Source organism: Nothoprocta perdicaria, unplaced genomic scaffold, assembly GCF_003342845.1.
Source record: "Nothoprocta perdicaria isolate Ctin4 unplaced genomic scaffold, notPer1 scaffold_5, whole genome shotgun sequence".
In the NCBI taxonomy this organism is placed as follows: domain Eukaryota; kingdom Metazoa; phylum Chordata; class Aves; order Tinamiformes; family Tinamidae; genus Nothoprocta; species Nothoprocta perdicaria.
The window spans coordinates 5425070-5449089 of NW_020455754.1; the positions used below are offsets into that span (position 1 = coordinate 5425070).

At 46.2% G+C, this 24020-nt stretch overlaps 1 protein-coding gene across 1 annotated transcript in view; it reads left to right on the forward strand.

The window, feature by feature from the left end:
- The first annotated feature begins 3596 nt into the window (after nucleotides 1-3596).
- Nucleotides 3597-24020, forward strand: part of LOC112954346 (serine protease inhibitor Kazal-type 5-like) — a 41070-nt gene continuing 20646 nt past the window's right edge. Inside the window, exon 1 of the mRNA XM_026047521.1 lies at nucleotides 3597-3610. The gene's annotated coding sequence lies outside the window, so the exon portion shown is untranslated. The remainder of the gene's footprint in view (nucleotides 3611-24020) is intronic.

Sequence of the window (24020 nt, forward strand, 5' to 3'; positions counted from 1 at the left end):
TTGGAGGGGATGGGATCCACAGCAGCACTTGCACAGTGGCCCTGCTGTGATGGGAAACTTTGCTGGCGGCTTTCTGCTTCGGTCAACGGTCTTGATTAAAGAGGGATTTTGTCTTTGATTTAGAGAGCCTTTGAACACAGTGGCTAAATACTGCCTTACGGTCAAGGGTTTCCCTTTGATTTTTACATGTGGGCAGCTCCGTATGTCCCTTGGTAAGCTCTGCATTGGAATCGCTTTCCTAATAAATGTGACATTATTTTTGATGCCGTATACAATTTTTGCCTGGTCATGAAAGTGAGGCCCTTTGCAGAGAAAGCACCATCTTCAGCCCATTGTTGATGAGGAGTATTCCTTCTGCTCTGGTTTTGGAGGTGAAATAATCCACTCACTGCTGAACTTCTTTTCCCCAAGCAGACTTTAGTTCTGGGTGTTTTACCCTTCCTGAGGAAGTAGCTGCCACCTGCAGTCTGTTTTTTCTTCTTATCCATATTCATTCCCACCAGAATCCTCCTTTCCTACTTACTTTCTAAGCTTCTGGAGGCCCCTGGCTCATAGTTTCAAGCCTCCCTTAGCAAGAAATTTGTTTTTATTGCAAAAGGCAAGCTGAGATTCCCACGCTATGCTGAGGTTCCCATAGGAAATATTGAGCATGTTGCATACCGAATTATGCCGTCTGTGCTTTACAGAGGGAGAGACCCAGCCTATTTCTAACTCCAGTGTGTGGGCTGGGGCATCTCCCTCCTCCAGCACTGCGAGACGCTGCCAGGAGCTGACCACAGCGCGTGCTGCTGCTCACACCAGCCCCATCTGCCTACTCAGCTGGCAGGTCTCCAAACCTTGGACTTTGCTGGTGCCTTCATCATGCTGATCTGCAGAGCTCCCTCTAGGCAAAGTGGGCTTCAGGCAGCGATTTCCAGAGGTCACGATCCCCCTCAGCACCAGGAATATTAAGTGGAAGGTCATCAGACGCTGCTGGCAAGGCTCAGGGGAGCTCAGCACGCAGCTGCTGCGCAGGGAGCTGGAGGGACATGTGTGTCCTCCTGTGTGCGACTGCTTCTGGGCTCTTCTAGCATACTGATATTTGTAACAGGGATTAAAATACTGGTGACACCTGAGAGCAATACTTCATGTGTTTTACCGTGATGCACATTTTGCTCTGATTGAAGTCTCAGGTACCTCGCATGCTGCAGAGCTTACAGCACGTGTTGCAACGTCTCCCTTTTAGCATCCTAAGAAGCAGGGACTGCGAGAGGAGCTTGGCTTTGGCTTTGGCCCCTTCCCTCTCTCAGGGTTCATGAGGAGGCTGGAAAATGCGATCCACTCCAAACGAGTTTGTTGGTAAATGCCCTTATTCCAAAGAGCCTTAAGGACCCTTTGTGGCTTCCAAGTCGTGATTCATGATCATCTGGGCCTGGTTTGTGATCTTTGAATGCTTTTCGCTGCTAACTGTTGCAATTTCCCTGAGGCACTGGCAGAGCATGCTGCTTCTTGCCTTTCTCTGGACTTCAAAACATTCAAGTCTTTGACAAAAGTAAATCCTAGTCATTAGATGAGGATTTGGCCAGCTTTAAGTTGTTGAGCCCACCCTGGCTGGAGAGGAATTGCAGGCACCAACCTCCGTGTTTCCCACTGGCAGCCCTCCTTTTCCCTTTGCTTTAGCGGATGCTCCATCTGCTGCAGTGTCTGCAGCGCGTGGCATGGACCTCGCACATGGTGCAACAAGGCTCATGGAGAGGAAGTCCCCCGGCTCCCTGCAGCTGCTCTGCTTGTCACCAGAGGTGCTCAGCCCCTTCAGGATGGATCTCGAGGGCCAGCTGCAGAGAGACACTGCCGTGCTGGGTGGAGGTGCCTGGCGCAGGGACAATGTCACCCTGTGCCACAGCTGTGTCCATTCCTTCATGGCATCACATGCTGGGCAGCAGCAAATAACAAGGGCCTGCCTGTGTAAATCCATGCAATTTACACTCTCATCTCACCCAGTCCCCACGCAACTGGGCTGAACACCTGATTGCATCAGGCAAGAGCTGTCCTGTGCCTCATGCATTGATGAAAACTCCCAGGAAAGTCCATGAAAGACCGTGGATGAAACCCTGTCTAGCGTAGATATGTGGAGGTCATAGTCTACGTTTTTAGCACCTCAGACTGGAAATGACTGGAATTTGTGTCATGTCAAGCGTATGTCAAGCATGGCTTATATTTCACAGTGCTCTGATCTCATCACTCCAGAAGATAAGCAAACACTTGTGGTTTCACGCCTGCCGCCTCTGGTTGCAGAATAACAGCAAAGCTAAGTTTGTGGCAGATACAAAACAATCATCTTTGATCCTGGCTTTGCCAAGGCGGCTCACAGAGCAGAGCTCCTGGCAGGCAGGACCAGCTTGCAGCAGGGCTATCCTTGCCATCCAGAGCACCTTCTCCCCAGAGAGCCCATGTCCAGGTTTCTCACTGCATTTAGCAATGACAGCACCCCTCTAGACCTAGGGTTACCTTACCACATCACTGCCCGGGGCATCAGTGTTGTCTTGTTTCTACGCCAACACTAGGAGCCTCTACCTTTTCCCAAACCACACGGAGATTTTAGCCTGGCCTAGGACATTGCCAGCCAGAGCCTGCTCCAGCCTGTCTGGAGATGTACAGACTTGCCAGTTCAGCAAGCCAAGAGACTGGTGGCTAAAATGAACCCTGGCAGAAGCAGGAAGGTGTAGCACTTGAGGGGCATTTGCTTAGGACACGTACCATGTTTTCTTTCCTTACAGAGAAAGTTTCAGTAAAACCTACAGCACTTCCCCATTGCAATAGATGAAGTGCTGTTAACAGGGATCATTAAAAGCCCTCAAACAGGATGATAACTAAGGGACACCACAACGAGCGAGAAGTGGCAGCTAAAATAACTACTGTAGGGTGCTGTGATGACAGAGTGTACCAGGGCATAAATCACCTAAGTGACATCCCCTTCCCGACTGCAGGAAAGGACATTGCTTTGGGAGAGCACTGGGCACTTGCCAAGAGCGGGACCAACCCAGAACATGAGTAGCTTGAATTACTCCCTCTTTGCAAAGCCTCTCTGCACGCTGGATTTTGGATGTCATGAGCAAATCCCGTGGATAAAGGCAATGAAAGGGAAATTGGGCTTCGCATGTGAATGGTCTGCTCTTTCCCACAGGTGTTGGGAAGCAGGAAGGAGGTTTCCTTATGCAGGGAGGATTGTTCCCATGTACAAAGAGCAAGGCTAAGACAAGAGCAGGCTGGATGGAAAAATTTTCCCATCTATGATCTTAGTTTTAGGTGGATCAAATTCTAATCAGAAGAGAGGGGGAGAGTTTTACAAAAAGAACTGTTTTTTAATTTCTTGAAATAGAAAGCATCTGATATCACCTGCTTCTTATCTTGTTGTAATGACGTGTAGCTTGTTTCCCCAACCTAAAGAACTCAACTGTGCCTCCAATCAGGGCTTAATTGCTATTAATTCTGTTAACTGAATTGGGTTCTCCTGTGCTACCTACCTTCCTACTCCTTCTTCTGTAAGAAAGAGAAGGAGGAAAAGTGGGAACCTTTTTCATGGCAAAGCTCAGCTGACCCAAGGCATGTGACACCTCTGGATGATATAAAGGTGTGTGATGCATCCTTTCTTTTTTCTCCAAATGCTATGGGATGTGGATGATGAGGCTGAGAAGCAAAGAACCGAGGTGGGAAGTGTCCTCATGTGCTGCCCTGGGTAGGTGCAGATACTAGAGTAGCTGCTGGTCTAGGCCCTAAGGGCTCTATAGGTTGTGTGCTATTTCTTAAATGAAAATGAGTTCTTTGTAATAAGTAGACTTGAGGGAGGGTGCTCTAAGGGTGACTTAATCCTTCAGGGCTTTGTCTGAGAGCTGATATGTAAAGTGTGTGTGTGTGTGGGTTTTTTTTTTTTTTTTGTTCTTTTAAAATACATATCCCCTACCTAGAGGGGGGACCTCTCTGCACTGGTTCAGAGGAGCGAGCTCTTGTATCAGAGGTTTACCTGTAGCTCTCTTTGCTTGTGGACTGGTGAATGTTAGCACAGCGATGGTGTGTGCCTGCTCTTTGGAGTGACCTGCTGTGCTGGTAACTGAGCTGATTTCTGTTTGTCAGTGACTCATGCAGAGAGGTAGGCTTAGCTTAAAAATAAATTAAAAAAACAAAGTTGCTATTTTTTTTATTTATAAGTGTGGGTTGCTGTTATTTCTGGTTAGACTAAGTCTTTGAGAAGGGATTTCTGGTATCCAGAGTCCTTTCACTTTTACAAATGTACTTAGCCAAATCTCTGTAGTATTTGGTGGTGGTGCCCTCTTGAAGGCATGCAGGGACTGGCCGCAATCTCAAGCTGAATACCAAATGGTTAGGTAGCAGTGGAACGGTCTGGGCACCTTGATTTCCTAATGATCTTGGCTAAATCCTTGGGTGTCTCTCCCATAGAGTCAGTGCTGTGTATGAGCAGGTTGCGGACACGTGGTGACTGCTTTTGCAGGAGAGCTCCTTCTTGTAGCCTTCTCTCTAGGTCATGTTCCTGGGGGCTGTTGATTTCTGAGCTGTGGGTAGAGGCAAAAGTGAGTGTTTGTGGGGAAAATGCTGCCATGTAACAATATTGGAAGGTTTTACATTATAGTGGAGACTTTCAAAGCCAGAGAGCTGAAGTCAGAGATTTAATTATCTCTAGACTCAGAGAAGAGGAGGTGGTGGGGATGGAGAGGAGAGTTTTGGGGGTATGCCTTGTAAACAAGAGTTGTGAGAAGTGAGCCGATGTGTTTATAGAGACCAACAGGATAACACAGTCCTACAGACATTAATAGTCATCTTTTATATTAAAATTTATGTGCACATCTCAGTATTGGCATTTACTTAGGCTGGTCAATTAATTCCCAGTGAGAATAATGTTTTCTTGCCTTTTGTCTCCTCTCTTTATAGAGCCTGAACAAGGGCGTTATAGTTTAATGAGTGCAAAATCTAGGGTCTAGCACAATGGTCCTAGGGCTTGTTGTAACTGCTGCAGTTTAAATAATTAGTCATAATGGTAGTTCAGATGTGAAGAAGTTCTTCTCCTGGAGATTCTTCCTTTTCTAATTTAGACTGGTTTATGGAAAAAAAGGTTAAATCATCTGTCTTAATAAGCTCATTGGACTCACTCTTGTTAAACAAAGCACATACAAGTTGAACTACTGGTCAAAAAATGAAATTAAAATCTATGCTAGAATCTTGTTGGCCAATTAGCAGAAGAATAAGTTCAGAAATGATAATTATTATTCAGGAATAATAAGCCTATGAAATAGAATTTTTTTATTTCTCTTTTTTTTTCCCCCTGGAGGTGGGAGGGGTAGTTTCTAATTTCCAAATATACATGGCTAAAAGATGAGTGAATTAAAGGTTTGTAAGTTTGTAAATATGATAAAGAATCTTGACAAAAGCTGACCCATACCTGGCTGGGTTACTTGCCGGTGCTGTTGCCCAAGAGGTGGATTTGTTCTGTGCTGCTTTTGTTTTATCCTGTGCTGTAAATGCTACCTGGAGAAGTTCCTAGGACGTTCCTTTTGTGTGGAGTGTTACATCAATGTAGGGTCAAGCCAAAACTTTCAGACATGAGCAAAGCTTTATTGACCGCATGGATGCGTTGCCCAAATCCAAATGCCCCATCTAATTGGGGTGCGTGAGTAGGGTGGGGGCAGTTTCCCTGCTCATTCCCGAATGCTGCTGGGCTGGCAACACATGGGATAGATATCTAAGCAAAGGAATTACAGCTGGGGATGCAACCAGGGAAGGGAAGATGAAAGTGCATCTGGAGATCGCTAGCTGCTGTGTCCCACTGCAGGAGCCTATATCCAACTACTCCCTAAAAATCAGGCTCTATATGGGGCAACAAATTCTGTGCTCTGCTGACAGCGTTGGCCAAGATGGCACAGAAGATTGACATCTATCCTGCACACCCATGCATGAAGGGAATGGCTTAAGGAGCTGGAGTTGCTGAGCGCATCATGCAGAATTACTGCTGCTTTGGGGATTTAACTAACGTGATACTTAAGTGTTTGGCTAAGTCTGAGAACACTTTTTTCCTCTTAGTGTTCACAAAAGCTTTGCTAAAACATTGGCCAGGGGAGGCCTTGTAGATGCTTTGGCTAGTGGATAAACTCATTATGTGGGTGTATATGTATCAAGGAGGTCAGAGGAGCCCTGTCAAGAACTGAGCAAGCAAGGAAGTCAATTTAAGCACAGGATGGCTGATACCTGTGATGAGGATGAACGCAATACGCCAAGCTGGTCTGCAAACCAGCAGTGAGGTTCAAAACTCTTGTTACGATTGCTTTGTGGAGGAGAGACAGGAGCTGGAAACTCTGCACTGGCCTGAGGGAAGGCTGGGGTGTGTGAGGGGTTATCTGCCCTGCTGGGAGGACTCTGTCTTTGGGTGACATGTTTGTCTCTGAAGTAAGCTGAGCTGCTGAGCTACTACCTTTGGCTCCTATGAAGTGAGAGATGACCTGGGATGGGTTTCTCATGGTGATATTACCTACAGCTCTTTGCCGTCACTGTTGGCCTCCCCCTTGGGGGTACAGGATTTGCAGGAGAACGCAGCGACAGTGGTTTGGGTGTTGTAGCTGGTGCATGGGGATGACAGGGTCCCCAAATGGTGGTCTTGTTGGCCATCATTCCTCCAAGCTGCAAATGCTGCAGCCTTGGGTGTCTTCTGTTGTGGGGTCCCCACTGGGAGACCTGGCTCCTGGGGACAGAGGGGAGGGACAGGGTGTCAGCAGGTGGCACTGTCTGCTGAGCCAGAGGCACTGCTGGCACCTCCTGGTGCTTCTGTAGGGCCCACAACTGGGGGAGCCCAAGCTTTGCTTCCCTTTGCAGGCAACTTTACAACCAAACTCTTGGCACAGCCCCTGCGTGGGTGGGCAGTTCTGGTGTCTGATGGTGCTAGTGTGGTTTCAGGTCTGTGCTTAGCAAGACATTTAATGGCAAGCTCTATGTACTGGTTTAAATATGTATTCAGAGTGATTCTTGATGCTGATAACTAATCCCCTGGGATGGTGATTTACTTCTAAAAGATATAAAGTTTCTACCCCTACTGCTTCCAAGAACTGTAGTTGGAGAATTGCATCTTATCTGCCTGAAGTTCTTCTCCTTCAGTGAGATGCTGGATTAATCTAAATTTTCTGCTATTGATTGGATGCTGATGTACATAGCTTAATGGTTTCCCCTTTCCACACAAAAGGCTTTGATCCTGCCATCCTCACAGTATTTAGAAAGCATTTGGGGACCTCGGGATGAATGGAAATGCCTGAATGTTAGTGATTAGCAATGAGATGAGGCCCTTGGAAAGGAGGAAAAATGCACCAGTTCCCCTGAGCCCGTAGCGGTGGATTCTTCCCTATTGCTGGAGCAGCATGGAGGGAAGCAGGTCCTCCTGCTGTGGGTCTGTGCTGTTGCAAAAGTACTAAAAACCTTTCACTCTCATTTTCAAAGAGAAACCCCAGAGACAGAGATTTCTATTGAAGTGAAAGGGAGCTGGGAGATTGCTCCCTTGCCTGGTGCATCCCAAGCTGTTGTAGAAAGAGCTGGAATGTGTCTGTAGGTCCCTTCTGGGTGAGCCAGGGCCATGCTGGTGTGACAAACTACCTTCCTGCACACTCTAATTTAGAGACTGGGACCCTTTCCAGCTCTGCCTTGGCTTATGGCATTCCCTAGTCCTGATTGAGCTGAAGAAAATCCTTCTGGAAGGAAGAAAAAGTGCAATTTTGAGTGCAGGATGCACTGTGAGACAGTCTGTCCCAGCGCTCTGCAAGAGTTGAGCACTGCTAACTGCTTATGTTATGCTTTGTGTGTCTATCTAGTTTCAGTCTTGTCAAAGTTGGTGGAGACCTCCACTGGCCAACACGTACTGACAAAGTGCTAGCCCTTGTTGGCCTCTTAAGAGTACTTATTGCTGCCTGCCCTTGGGTAACCAGCTGATCCCTGCTGCTCCATGCTGGTGGCCTGCTCTGTCACTTATGTTTTGGATTATATTCCTTCCAGGTCATTGACTGGAATGATGAAGAGAAGATGCCCAAGAAGGCACCTCGTTTCATACAGGGCATGGAGTAAAACAGCCGCAGTTGGTGACAGCTCTGCTCAGGCAGCTGTGGCTGCAGCATTTCTGTGGTTCCAGGTGTCCTGTGCTCATCTAATGGCCTCAGCCTGGGGCTGGGAGTCACAGCGCTCTGCTGGGTAGTCAGTGAAGGATGGCTTTGTGAGAGGCACTTAACTCTCTCCTTCTCGCTGATGGGGAAATGGATAAAAATAAAAATGCTCATCTCTCTGTGAGGGTGGTGAGAGGATTAATTGGTTAATGCTTGCAAAGTGCTTTGAAGTTGAAATAGGGCAGGTGAATGCTAGCCATGATTGCAAAAGCTAGATGTGTCATGTGGAGGTAAAGGCTGTGCTGAGAAGGCACCATGAGCCTTAAACCTTCTGTCATTCAAATGTCAGGAGCTTTGCAGCTCAACCTGTGCTCAGAAGCCCTCAAGTACAGGGATTAGAGGGATCCGTGAATGGCAGTTGTAACACCAGGGTTTTTCCCTCCTCACTAAGTCCTGGTCTAAATTGTGCTCCTGCTCTTTGAAACGGGCTTGCAGTGGCACGGACAACCTGGCAGGGCACAGCGTGGCTCTTGCTGTAATGGCAGCCTCATCCTGCTGTTTTCTTGGGACTGAGCTCTGTGGATGAAAGGGACCAACACATTTTGCAATGAGTGAAATCTGGTTCCGGGTTCAGCATGGGGGGAAAACAGAGGCAGAGCAGGGCAGGCAGCATGTAGGGTTGTGCAACCGGGCGCCCTCCCAGGGAGGGGTGTGAGAACCAGTGCACCCAAAGCAAGAATGTGTTTGGCGACGTGTGTAAGCCATGGTGGATGGGGGTGGCAGTGCTGGAATTGTTCAGCCTGGGTGTGTGTCCTCCCACTTGTGGTTGCTCAACAAACTGAAGAAGGAGGCAATGTTTGCTCAGCTGCACCTGCCAGCAGGCTGAGCGTGGTGGAGAGGCCTAGCAATGACAAGGTGCCCTGCCTTTAGGAAAGGAGAGCTGTGGTGGCACCATGAAGTGGCCAACTCTGAGTCTGAAGCAGAGTGTTCTGGAAGGTCTACACCCAGATCCTTGGGGCACAAGCTCTCCAGGTGCTGTGCATGGTGCAAACATGCTGTGTGTCCAGGGCATATGTGCTGACCAAAGGCTTCTGGAAAATACCTCCTGTCCCGCTAAAGCGGTGGACAGGGCAAGATAGATCTTGTGTAATGGGATGAAGAAAACCTGCCAGCCAGGAGAAGAGCTGATACCAGCACCTCAGAGAAGGTATCTAGTGCTGTCCTAAATGAGGCTAGAGGACTCAAAACTTGCTCTGGATGGACAGAGCATGTTGAGATAGGCCAGGTTTTTATCTGCTGCCTCTTGTGGAATCTGTCTTGCTCTCACGGTGCAGAGCTGCTGGGAGGTGGCTAGGGTGGTGCAAGTCTGCTCTCCATCACCCCATTTCTCCACAGCTTATGGTCCCTGCAGAGCAGCCTGCAGGCAGACCTTTGTGGTTTTCCTGGTTCTGTACCCTTGAGGGTGGATGTAGGGAGAGCTGGTGAGGGAGTTAGCCTCTGGAGATGGTTTGGGCAGCAAATGTGGCATCTGGGGAGCTGGAAGATGGGACAAAGGGATAATGTGGGGATGGGCAAAGCTGTGGACCTCTGGAGTTTTGGAGAAAAGGCAAGTGAAGACCAAGTTCAGGGCTACCTGGCCTTGCAGTAGCGTGGAGATGAGCTGCAGCCTTTGACTGGACTGCAATATCTAGACAGCCAATGCCTCCTGGAGTGGGCTGGGTTTTGGCAAGAAGATCAAGTGATTTGAGTGGGAGAAAATAAATAGCCTCCTGGGAGCAGGAGCAGCCTGGCACGGAAGAAGGCTACATGGCCTTGGTAGCATCTGGAGGAGGTTCAGGTATCTTTCCCTAGTTCTGCATGCGGAGCTGTGATGGCAAGCCAGGAGGTGGCACTGTGGTCGGCAGCCTGGTCCTTGCATGGACCTACTGCTTATCCCTTGCATCGGGATGCAGATGAGGTGCCTCTTGTCACATCTGCTCTGGCCATCAGCATGGGCTCTAAATGTGTTGCTCACACAGGTTACATGTAGTCTCTCTGCTCTGATCCTTTCCCCAGGAAGAATCAAGCTGCCTTGATAGATTGTCCACCACACTCCTCCAAGCAGGGAACAGTCTGGGAACCTGTTTTGCAAGGGTCAAACAGATATAAATGTCTTGTCTACCAAGACTTTTTTTCTCCATCCTGTGTGTGATAGCTCCTGAGGAGACATCTTTTTGCTTTGACTCCTGTACCCTGCTGAGGATTCAGCCCTCACAGCTGCTTTTGGGCTCTCCAAGGCTTCAAGAAACCAGTCAAATGTTTATTTTTATGGACAACAACACAGTGCACATGGACTACTCAAAACTACGAGGAACTCTTCCTCTGGGTTGACTCGCTTTTATTGCTTGGGATGTGTTATTACTCATGTGGCCACTATTGCCTGGGGCATGCTTAGCTCCATGCTCAGTAAAGCCTTATTGCTTAAGCTGCACCACTGAGCCCTGTTTTGCTGTTGCCGTGTGTGCCTTCACTCCAAAGCTCTGGGATCAAGCAGGTGGTAACGAATTTCCTCCTTTTCTGTAGAAAATGCTGTTGCTCCTGGACAGCTGTATCCTGCCTAGCCAGATTAACACCCCTTTCCAGCAGAAAACTATTATACAAAGTTAAATGGCATGAGAGTGTTGTGGGTCTCATTTGTAGGTCCCTCAGCACTGCTGTGAGCAAAGAGCAGCAAAGCAGAAGCTGTTTTGTCAGCAAGTCCTCTTACCTTGAACCTTGACTGGGTAGAAGATAATTAAATAAGTAAAATTCTTTGTTTGAATGTGGGGTGTGCCCATTTCCTAGAGTTGTCTCCAGTGAATAAGTGTTCACATGTGAGGATCCTACTCTCCATAACCCTGAGAGCTGGCATGTCTGGGGCCCTGTGGTGCCTGGTACAGGATGTGGGCAAGGTGCTGCATGATGGATACTGCCAAGATTATGCTGCTTGGAAACTCCCCATGTCATTAGGGCATTCCCATTTAGCCTATTTAGAGTTAGTCATTGGAATCACTGCTTGGGCACTCACTGTGGGGCAAGAGATCCTGAAGGAGCAAAATCCAACCATGTGCTAGTCATGTGCTAGCCCTGGGATAGGCAGACCTGCAGAGATCTTTCTTAGGGGGAGATTGCAGATGGGCAATGAGAAGGCAAGGGTTCCCAAAGAGTCTGAATGACCAATCTGCTACTGTATACCTGAAATGCCAAAACTGGACTTTTTAGACTGGGAATTCCTTTTGGTGAAAGCTTAAAGTGCCCACTAGAGAGACTAAACTGTCTTTACTGGAGCAGAGTGAAAAAACTGCAGTGTAAACTTTCCCTCCCTTCCAGACCTCAGCATTATTATTGGGCTCAGCAGAAAATGAAGTCATGTACAGAGAAATAACTGGGATGGTGGAATGAACCTCAGGCTCCTCTCCAGGACATGCCATGAGTTTGTCTTGCTGTAGCTCCTGACTCATTCTGTGGCCAATAACAAATCTTTCCTTTCTCCATAGCTCAAATGATGAGGAAAGGATACTGCTTTCAGATGAGCTTTTCTCAGGCTATTGTAAGAATTAATTGGTGTACAGCCCTTGAAGTGTTGGCTGAACTGTTGTATCAAGGGCAAATACTTGTCTGCCCTAGGGACAGGGGTTGTGCCTGGTGTTATATGTGGAAAGCCGGTCAGGGAGCATCAACCTAGCCTTTATGAATGGAAAATTTAGCTTAATTTCAAAATGAACAGATTTTCCATTTTCTAAATGGAATCCAAAGGAGCAAAGCATTTCAAAATTGGGGGTGCCAGGCTTGTGGCCAAGACAGGTCACTTCTGTTTTCTTGCTAAGGAGCTCCTTGTATCCTCAGCTTGCCGAGTGTGTCTTGTCGTCTGCAAAGAAGATGACCTGGTGTGGATGGACTGGCTAAATTTTTGAGCTCTAGTGCCAGATTGCCGTAAGACAGAGCAAAGGATCTTTTCACCCAGATAACTGCTGAGGTTAAAGGTGAAAAATGAAATTCATGATACAGTAATTTTGTGGGTGTTCCCGTGTTGTTCCACTGTCTAGTTATTTATGTAGGCCAACGGTTCTGACTTTCCCACATCTTTTCTTCAGGTTCCTGTGTCTTTCATACTCTTGGGAACTATTTTTACTGTAAAGGATTCTGTTTGCAGTAGTGCCACAGGGAGCCATGCCTCTGGCATGAAGACATTTCAGTCTGATTTGAAACAAGGTGCAGCAAGGGAACACCTCCCTAAATAGGAGACAGAGGGAGTAATGAAATTCCGGATTTGAAACCAAATTGTGCAAGAGGCAGGTTATGTTTGAGTGCTTTGTTTGCAAACCTTGGGTTTCTTTTCATAATTTTGAGAGAATAGTATCAGCCTGGAGGCTGAGAACCATATGCAAAGAATAACTGAGTGTTTGGTCCCAGCTGGCCCTGAACTGTTAATTTTTCTGCATTTGTGGAGATGCTGAAGCTCCGTAGTGGTTTTAGAAAGACTTGATGTGCAAAGGGTTGATGGTTATGCCTGTGAGAGAAGGTACCAAAATGAGCATACAGAATCAATGTTGGTAACACAGTACAATGCAAAGTCGAGCAAACAGTCAAGGCAGGAAGCCACAACTCTAGGTAAAGGCAAAGGTGAGGGGAGCAACACCAGTTTTAGCTATAACATAGGCAATCATTAAAGAAAGAACAAAGAATAAGCAAGGATGGAGCTCGCCAGCTGCCTTTAAAGTGTAGGATGTGGGAAAACTGGGGGAAAATTGTTGGCAGGTAGCCCAGGCTGTACTGATTTATTTTTAAACAAGGAATCTATCCTTGTGAGATGTAAGGACATGTACAGCAGCTGTCTTCCATGTAAGGATGTGAAAATCCTTGGGCATCCTGGGAGTGAAGTGAAAGTGGACCTCTCTTCTGACACTTTTCTTTACATGAGAAAGTTAGTTGATCAGCTCTTCCCTGACAGAACTGTCGAATACTTCACCTTGCTTTATTCTTTTTATTGGTAGTGTTCTGCTCTTGCAGCTTGTTCTGGTTAAAAATGTTTGTGATTAGGCAAATCCCCAAGGCTGCAGCTTGGTGTTGCAATTCTTAAAGGTTGACTTTGTTCAAGGCAGCCAGCTAGCAGGAGGACTGTTAGCTCAGCCTACATTAATTCAGAAGATGTAGGCTGTGCTTGTGCTGCCTTTCTTTAGGGGTGTATTTGGACTCCATGGTTTAATTTCTAAAGCAGGTAGAAGAGGAACCACAGGAGAGCTAGAGCATCTCCTGGGGTGATGTGAACTACTCCTGGGTGGGCGAGGTGAGAAATTGCCTGAATCTCCCTGGTAGGATCCCAGTTGGGTCTGTGCATCTGTTCCTGACCTCTGGCACAAGACAGCAACCAGGATTCAATCCCTGAGCATGTGGTGGGGTTGGCTGCAGAAAGAAGATGCTGGGCTCCTTTGAAGCTGTGCTTCAGCTTCCAGGTGCCAGCCCATCAGCGCCTCATGTGGATGTTGGGGTTCAGCCCTCCCAGGTACTTGACAAAGGGATAATTTCAAGCCAATATGAAATGAGACAGAAGGGTTTGGGTCTGCTTTAGGACTCTCACTGCTAGCCTTAGAAGTGCTCAAAGCAAATCTGCTGCTTTTTGTCTCAAAATATGGACACTGAGCTTTAAAGGGAGAAAAACCTGCTTGGTGAACTGCATGTGTCTGCCCTTTCTGGTCCTCAACCTTGTGTCCTTGCGCCGGTACAACAGCCAGTGGGAAAATAAATAGAAACTGATATGTCTAGGAATAGAGCAGGCAGTGGGTGGGATGCCTCCGACGTCAGCCCACGGAGGCTCTTCAAAGCTAGGAAGCAGCGGCCTCCATCCAAGCTGCTGCTGCCGGGAGGCAGGGCTGAGACTTTGTGTTCCCTGGGATTGTATGTGGTCGGCTGAGGTGGATTTTATGGAGCAACTGCTGTAATTAGCATGCACAAGTTTTTCCACGTACCAAACACTGTCAAGGGCAGTAATTTAGCCCCATGCTTGTTGTTGCAGTGAGTGTTGGGCAGGAGTGTCCTGGGAATTTGTCATGTCCCGTGGTGGGGGAGCCCGTCAGTGTCCCCAGCTTGCTGATGTTGGCTTGCCACCCTGAGACAAAGCACTGATGAAACAGCATTAGCCAAGCTGGTCACTAATGACGGCAGAAGAACATCTGGAGCCAGCCTTTGTTTACAGCTTTTGTTTGGTCATTGTTAGGGAGACAGAAGAGGAAGTGTCACTTAGGCTGTAAATCACAGTGTCCAAACAAAGGGCTGACATCTGGGTGTGAGTTGGGATTTCATGTCCTGGGAATCTCCTGAGCCCAAAGCTCTAGCCCAAGATGTTGGCGATCTGTCTCCTCTGAAGTTTGGGGTCAGTTTGGGACAGGGGCTAAAGGATGGTCCGGATTGCTAGATGAGAGCTGGCGTGTACTCAGAGTTGGGTATGTCCATGTGGGCTTGGAGTGACTGCACGGGCTCTAGCTCGTGACATCCATGTCCAGAGGACAGTGTGGATACAGAGGGAAGAGTGGGATAAACAGGCAGGTGCAAAGTGCTGCTTCCTGTGATAAACCCTTCCTGCTTCTAGCAGCCGGTGACTTTAGAACTTCCTGGCCAAAGGCCACAACTCGGTCGTCATGTTTCGTAGCTGTAGATGGACTAGTGAGTTTAATTGACTTCAGAATCCTTTGATATGTTTAGCCATAAACATATCACAACATCCTGAGGCGATGAGTTCTGTAATTTAATTACTGGAGAGGGGAGAGGAGGAAGAGGCTGGGAAGGGGAGGAATGGGAAGGGAAGCTTCCTTTTGTTTGCTTTAGCCCTGCTATATGATAATTTCATTTGTTATCCCTTCCTTCGTGTGCTGTGAGTAATACTGAATGCGATCTCCTGCTCATTTTCTCCAGGCCACTCCTGGCAACCAGCACGGGCTCTGTCACATTCCCTCTGCAGTCTGTTTTCTGCTGCAGTGGATCCAGCAAACTTGCCTTGTCCCTGGGCAAAGTGTCTCCAACTCCCGCAGTCAGGAGAGGGGCTTTGTGCCCTCTCTGGCTCTGCACCTCCCCTCCGTGGCGAGGAGGAGGAAGGCAGGCGGAACGTGGGAACTGCAGAGGATGCAGCCCTGTGGCTGACCCAGCAAGCACACAGCAGGAAGATAGCAATCACTCCTAGTTTCTCCCTCCTTGTTTCTGACAAGTTCCTATCATGCCATAAGCCTTTCTGATTGCTGCTGAATGCTGAGCTGACATTAATCTGTGGCCTTACCCATGTTACCTTCACATTTTTTCATAGCAGTGATTATTGAGAGCTGTGATAGGCAGATATAATATAGCTGGTAGCTTTTTCTCCCATTTACACTTGTCAATACTGCAATTCATCCCCTGTTTCCTTGCTCAGTCGCTGCAGTGCCAGATGCTTTGGGGAGACCCTCACAGAGAGAAAACAGAACTTGGGTGTCCTTCCAACACCGTGCCCTGGCTTCCCACCGCTGTGAGAATCCATTTCTATCCCCGTGTCTCTTCCTGCGTTATTGAGGCGATACAAGCCTGCTTCCTTGCCTCCAAAACTGATGTACAACTTGTGGTGGGTGACTTGCCTTTTTGAGCTCATCTAGAACTAGTGGAGGAATAGCCCTTGGCCACAACTGTCTTGCTGGTGTATTCAATTTATTGTAAAGAAGGTTTGTCCTGCTGTAGTGTTGTCTTCCTTGGATGCTCCTCTTGCCCTGTGATCTTGCACTAAATGTTTTGTTGTTACTGTCTGACTTGAAAAATAATCAGTTCAGAATATTTTTTGGCATGTTTTGGCAATATTTTAATATTTTGTTCTTGTATTTTGATGCTTTGGACAGCTTTTACCTTTTAGAAATCTATTTTCCTCTTAGGAGGTACATATTTAATGGTTTCTTCACATGGTCTTCCTACCTCCTGGATCTATTCTTCCTTACTGTCTTTTCCTTTTCAATTTTCTCTGAACAAGGTCTGATTTCTAGGCAACTACCACCTTTTAAGCTTAGTTTGAAATTTTAGTGTATTAAGGGTTCTCTGTTTGCATGTTGAAATCAAACCTGCTGGCTCCCAAGTGCTGCTCATGACTTGCTGAAGAGTGGGCTTTCCACCTCAGGGTTCCCTAATTGGAGGAGCAGGAACTTACTTTCTTGGACTGCTTCCCATCCTGCTGTGTGACTTACCCCATGTGGATAAGGAGATGGATGTCTCCTGTTGTTGTTGTGTTTGTGTCCTCCTGTTTCCGTCAGACTCTTTCATCTCCTTGAGGATTTCACAGTTGTTGCCTGTCCACCTGGATGGGTGGATGACAGCATAACCCTAATACCATAATGTCCAGCCGTGGGACTGCAATCCTTGGGATTCTTTGCACCTGTTGATGCAGTAAACTTGGTTATACTCTCTGATAAGCTGCCCTTAATGTGTAGCCCCACTCCTCTGTCTGCACAGCCTACTCATTCCTGTATAATTTGTAGCTGCTCATTACCATGTCCCACTGCTTATCTTCCTTCCAAGTTTCTTAGATGCTGGTTATGTTAATATTCTGAACTGAAACCAGGGCATTGCTTTTGCCCATTTTACTTTTAGACCCCTGGAGCTTAGCTAGCAATGCATGTATGAAATGGTCTTATGCTCTTCTTGAACTTCCTGAGTCTAAGTGGGATATTGTCTATTAAGGATGCAGTCTGCTGTTTCTTTCCTGACTTTTTTGGCTTCTGTCCTAGCATTTTAAAGATGTAAAACTTTCATAATTTCTCCATTGGAGACTTTTTCCAAAACACTTGCCTTGTCACAGCTGTTGACTTTTCCACAATATTCACTTTGAGACCTCCTTTTTGTGCCAGTGGCCTTGATCCATTTTAATGTGGATTTAATATTCAAATTCTTACTATACAGAATCCATCTATTCAAGGCTTTCTTCGTGATTTCATGTTTTCTGAACCTTACAATGTCTCTGCATTGGTCCCATGTACATATGGGGAGCATTTATGAGAGTATTACCAGGCTGGTCCTGGCCTTTAGCCTCCTAGCTATCAGTATAAATGCTGCCTCCAGGAGCATTTTGTCTCCATCCTGTGCTGGTGGTTACACCATGGTGGTTACCATGTGGACCACACCACAAGCTCTTCCCCAGCAGGCAGAGTAGGGGCCAGTCCAGATGTGAGACCACCCTCGTAGCCTACAGCAGGCAACTTGTGCTGCAACCCTCAGCTATCGGCATTTCCATTGCAATAGCCTTTTCCACACTGTTGACGAGAGGAGTTTCCTCTGTGTGACCATGTACACCCCTTCTTCCTCAGCCAGTTCTGGAGATGCTGGTTGACAAATCTGACTGCTCTATGGTGTCCTTGAATGTCTCATCACTATGTTTCTGATATGGCTGCTCTTGCTACTTTTTCTGAGGTCCACCACTGTTTTGCATGGACTGTGGATGTGAGACCTGTCCATGGCCAGCTATAACACGGGTGCTATGCCTATCAATTGAGTGTGTGCAGCAAACCTGACACAGCTCAGTTCTGTAGAAGTGTGCATGTGGTGTCGGGTTTACTGGTCCCCTTAAGACGGCTTAAATGGGATGATCTTGTGAAAAAGGGCTTCAGACATCTGTTGAACAGTGATAGACTGAATAGTTTATCTATTTGAAGGGTGTCAGTCAAATGTAAATACTTGGACCTTTCTCTTACTAGGATCTTGGCCCTGTTTTTACAAAGGTCCTACAAGTCTCTAGTGTTATAGGGATGTCTTCCTGGACAAGCCTGAGCTGTTTTTCCTTCTTGTTGACAGGACAAAATTTTTCTTGCCTACATTTCAAATTCTGTCTCCATTCTCTTCATCCTTTCTTGTTCTCCCCCAACCACCATTTCTCAAAGAAAAATCTCCAGCAAAAAGGAAAACTACCATTTTGCCACAAATTCAGAGTTTTTAGCAGAATATTCTGAATTCTGGGCAATTCCACTAAATTCCACTAAATGCCTAGGCACTCAGCATAGACTTGAAATGTACCTATGTGTAATGTGAGCATTTGTTCTGAACACATCTGAGCCTTTTAAGAGATTTCATCTCTAAACTACATTTTGGATTGGAACAATTTGGTTTTATTATAGATGTGGAATAGGGAAAAGCTTGATAATGAAGCAGAGCATTTTATTTGGCCTAAAACCTTATTCCTTCCCTCAAGTGTGCATGGAGTTTTATCCTCCCTTTCCCTGGAGTTGTCAGTGAAGTAGTAAAGGTATTTGAACAGATATAAATACAAAATAGTGTGTACTTAAAGGTATTTTTGTGTATTTTCTAATAAGTTTCTTAATGGGATTTATTTGTTATGAAATAGCTAGTACAAATATACTAAGGTCAGTCTAATCTTTGGGACAACATCTTTAACACATATGAACAAAAGCCATAGGGCATGGGGTTATGACATTTAGGGTTTTGTGCTATAATCTTGAAAACAAACTCCACTTAACTGCTTTTTTTTAAGCCTAGCGATGGGTTTAGTTCTTGGCTTTCGTTATTTAAATTTCACTCTAACAGATGAGCAGGTCAGCTTGGAAATAAATCGCATTTGTGGCAAAGGGGGGAAAAAACCTTTGCAGAGAAGCTAGAGCCTGCAAGTGTGGTAGGCAGCTGTGGGAGGTAGTGTAGGAAAAGCAGCCCTGCAAGGTGTGTTTGACACCTGCTCCCCAGGTCTTGCAGGGCAGAGGCAACACAGACCACCTGAGGTCCATTGGCAACTTCATGTCCTTGGAGGCCTGGGTCCAGATAAGAAATCCATTGGTGTCTGATAAAGCTGCAACAATGTAGTGTTGTCTTCTAACTTGATCTGTTAAATGCAGTCAGATTTTTCTGAATTGGTTCTGTTTTAATCATAGCAGTGATTTTTTTTAACCTTTTCTTACAGGCTATGTGTTCTTATAGATGTCTCTTTGCAAAGATGCAAATCTAGCAAAAAAAACCCTCAGTAGTATATGATTTCCTAGCTCGTAGGAACTTCTTTTCCTTGTTACCTTTCACAAACCCCTTAGCAAGCTGTTCAGATACTCACAGATGTGAGGGTGAAATCCACTGGATGAAAATATCTTGACAAAACATTTGGGCTAGGCTTGAAAGCTGCCAGTGATGTAGAACTCCCTAGATCTCTGTTCTGCTTAGACAAGGGCACTCTGAAACACTTGCCTCCTGTTTCAAGCCTGATGCTGCCTCGTTCCAGCCTTTACTTCTCAGATTCTGTTATTCCTGTGTCGTACTGAGGTGCCTGTTAGGTGTGACAAGCAATCAGATGCTTCCTAATTGATCTACTGATGTGGTTACTAGTAACAAGAGGCAAATGAACTTGATGACACAGGAGGTCTCTTCACTCTAGCTCTAATGAAAGTGCAGTGTTTATGCTGGAGTGAACATAGCTGTATCCAATTGCATCCCTGAAAGTGGACTCCAGAGTATCTCCAAGGCAAAGCATGTTTCCCCAAGTCAGCACATAAGGCAAATGGCCCTTGGTGGCAAATGGTGGCAAACACAAATACAAGAAGAAAAATGCATCTGTTTACTGACAGAGTTGTGTGCTGGTCAATCTGCAGCCTATGGTAGTGGACAGACCTTCTAGAGATGCAGTAGCTCACACGATATGAACCTCTGAACCACAGGCATCTGGATGGCATAGCAGGCCTGCAGAAGGGCCAGGCAGCAATGGAGAAGAAGTTAGATGGATTCAGAGCTAGCCCAAATGACCCAGCTTTATTCTCTGTTGGGAAATGAGGCAAACCCCAGCTTTAGAAGGGATCCCTGGCTGGGAGACTCCATTAGGAAGAGCATCCCTGTTGGTTTCACACCCTCATACATGTATGGTAAAGACTTGGGACATCCTCAGCTTAGACATTAGCTGTCTTAAAGTGACTGCCCACAGGAACTGGGCTTCTTCCCTACCTTCTGCCCATGTGATATTGAATTGATTTAAACTCTTTGCCAGGTGCTGACTAGTGGAGGAAAAGGCCAGGCTAGGCCTAGAGATGTCTCTAGTAAAGCCAGAATTAACACTGATTTGAGGCTTTCCCTGACCTCATTTTTGCCCTGGGATGCTGCTGTTGGTGTCTGCCATGTGCTGTTCCCGCTAGCCAAATTGCTAATCGGAGCCACTGCTGTCATTACACGGTTGTTAGCCAATCTGCTCTACCCCCAGACTGGCGCCCTGACTCTAATGGGGTGCTTATTAAGTTGGACATGGGTGCACAGGCCAGTGTAGTGTGTGAAGCAGTGTTATTAAATGTGAGGGAAGAAAGAGATGGCTAAAGGTAATAGGCTAAACTTTGGGTCTTCCTGTGGTGAGCACATTCCTGTTACAGGGATAAAAATAACTCCAAATGTGGATAAATGCCCATGGAAGAGAGATTGTTTATAAGAGTTCTATGGAAAATAGGCTGGGTTAAACACATACTGCACTAACATCAAATGTGTGTAGTAGAGGTGAACTGAAGGACTTTGAGGATGTTCTCCAGTAGTGAGCGGAGTGCTTCACACAGCACAAAATGGGATGGAAGAAGCTTTCATGACCCAGAAGCTCTTTGGAAGAATTTCTTTTTCTCTTTGGAGTGTAAATGAAAAGCCAGAGAAACGAAGAACAAGGAACGCTGTCCCTGGTGACAGAGAGAGAGAGAGAGAGAGATGACAACTAATCCTCTTTTGTCCTCTACAGAGGAAAAGTTGGAAGGGGAGAAAAAACTTCCGTAGCATTCAACTCTCTCTGCTGGCAGCATTCAGGTGATGCTGGAAGGTGTGTTCAGCCTGACAGAAGAACAATTTTTGCACATTTAGCGCTCCCTTAGGGAGATGTGATTCATGCCTGTACTGGGTGTAAAATATGTAGCGAGTGCTTTGCTGCACTGGTGTCTTAAGTCTCATGTTTGTGGGTATGAGAAGCCAAGTTTGCTCAAACTGGTCATAGTTTCCTCCAGCTGTTGCCAAAAGGAGCCTGGCAAACACTCCTACCAGAGCATAGGGATTATTAGTTCAGTAAGTATAGTACCTGGAAATTAGGTAAAAGTTTGCAAAGAATTTGATGGTAGTGAACTTTCTCTGCAATGTTTGACCAGAATGTGGAGGAGGAGGAGGACTCCAGGCTTACATTTTGAGTGCCCCCAGTGATACTTCAATTTTTGTGTGAGTAGAGGCAACAGAGCAGTGAGAATCAAACAGAAGGCTGCTTTATATCTAATGTGATTCTGAGAATCCGGGTATGTTTCTAATGCTTCTTTTCCCTGAAGCATTGGAGAACGACTGCACTGCTAGCTTTGATAAGGTTAATCTATTCCATTAGCAACCGAACTGATACTGTTGAAGATGATGATGCTATCTGACAGTAGACCTTCCTTTCCCAATGAGTTTAAGCCTTTCTACATCTCATATGAAGAGATAAGTATCCTCTTATCCCAATGTTGCCACATCAGTAGCGGGTTGGGGAAAGGTTGAATAGTGGCTGAAATGTTATAGTTACGGGTAGCTTTAAAATGCTCTATGGTATTTAACATAAATTGGATTTTTGACCAAAACCCAAATCTTTATGGATGTTTTCCATTGCTCTGTAAATCTGGAAGGTGTGGAAGGAGAGGCAGAGGCTTATGGGAGGAAAAAATTCAACAAGGCATAAAAAAATCGTAATATAACAGAATATAAATTTTTTTTCAACAAAAACATCCCTATTGCCTTCAGAGTAGTTCTATTTGCTTTCAAGGCCGCAGACATCCCCAGCAACATCACTTGTCACCCTTCTCTGCATAATTTCAAGTATGTGGATGGCACTTGCCTCTTCTCAGTTAACTTCTATTTACAGATCTGAGGACGAGATCCTACAGGATCTGCCCGAGGAACAGCAGATGCTATGAGGGATCACGTGCGTGGCTGGTGGCTCTTGCCATCAGGCTAGCGGTTGGTATGGCGGAGATCAGAGTTTCATGGTTCAATTAGCAGTGTGGGTGTGGTGATACTATAATCCAAGAGCAACCAACACCCACGCGGGATGTATTTTGGCCTCTTGCTGTGACTGTAGAGATGGGGACTGGCTCCTGTGTCACCACACCCTGCAGCCAGTCCTGATATTACAGAGCTTTTGCCACTGATAAAGTATAAATAATAATTTGGTAGAGTAAAACATCATGTTCTTGTCCTTCATTGTTCAGGTGGGAATAGCTGGTGAGGAGACATTGTGTTTCATAGAACATTGTAGTACTTCTGGAGGATGGCTTTTGGTACCCCGGCCAGCTGTGCATGGACCAAGGCTGTGCTTCTTGAATGGGTCAGTTCTTGCTGCATAATTTTTCTTCCTACTCTGAACTTGTAGAATTGCTGGGCACTCTCCTTTCCTGGCCACAGCAGATTGATTTCAGGACAGTTTTTTTTCTTTCCTCTGAAATCCTGCTGTTTCAACAGCCTGATGCTAGTCATTGTCTTTTATTTTCATGCCTCAGTCAAAGCCAAGGCCAGAAACATTCTATTTTGTCCCCAAACAATAGGGGTAGGATTTTTTTTTTTTCACGATGATTTTGGCTTTTCAGCCTGCATACCCAGCTTTGCTAGCTGTAGCCTGTGACTGGTGCTCAGCAGAACTGGAAAATACCCACCATGAATTCAGGCAGTTATGCAATGTCACCCATGAAGTAAAATTCCTTTCTAACCCCTGCAGGCGATCAGTTTACGCCCTGAATGATGAGATTTTGATTGCCCTTATCTAAGCTACAAATACTGTTAACGGCCATGAGATCAGCTAGCCTCTGTGAAGCTAATCAAAGTGCAGATCTTGGTGGCCTTGGCTGCAAGTCCTTTTAGCTCAATAGGATGTCACGGTGGTTTGCAGTGGAAGTCTCTTTCATGGCGCAGATGTTTTTGCTGAGGCCTTCTAGATTCAAACCCAACTCCCATTTTCAATTTAACAATTTTTAAAGAGCAAAGACTGCCCTGCAAAGTGTTGATGTTAGAAATGGCAGGACACCCTGGAGTCAAGGGAGAGCTCGTTGCTTTGACATGCTGCTTCTAAACTAGATCTTCCTTTGAATGCAGAGATTGATTCCAACATCCCGACTTCCCAAGCCCCACATGGCATCAGTTATAGCTTAGGGAGTGACTTGCTCTCCCACTGAGGGTGGTTTTCCAGGGCAGCTTCATCCTTCTGCAAGCACAAGCTGTAGGGGAGGCTCATGGCTGGAAGGTCAGACCTTTCCATGGGCAGGACTGAGGCAGCTGGGTGAAACAGGACTGGAGAATTAGGGTGTTAGCATCTAAACAGATGTGCCTGGCCTTTATTTTCTCTGCCTTAATTTCCAACAAAATGTGAATATATATTAAAAAAAATAATCCAACTTGGCAACAAGCTCTTGTCCCTTTGTACCCTTCAACCTGGTGGGAGAAGAGAAGAATTTACAAGTCAATTTTTTTTTTTTCTTGAAGGCCTGAAGAGATCAATAGGACTGGTTAGGTGCATTTGCAAACCATGCCATAGATCATACTGACCATTCCTGTGCTTGGCTCAGAGATAGTGTTGTTTTGACTCATAGGAGGATTTCACACTACAGGGATAACTTCCAGCATAAGGCCAGGGATGAATAGACTGAAGTAGGTGTGACCCAGAGGCTAATGTGGCCACCTGCATTTTAATGTGCTGGTCTGAAATGCAAATAATAACAGGGAAATCTCATGGGGATTCATTAATGCTTTGAAGGTGTGCTGTGTTGCACACTATTAATGTGATCTTCCAAAGTTGGCCTCATCCCTGCCTTTCGGACATACACCTCTTGCTGTTGCTCATTTCCTGATTCCTTTTCCTCTCCTGTCTGGATCCCTTCCAGCTAAGTCAGCAGTGGAAAGGGCTGTCCAGAACAGCCAGCCCTG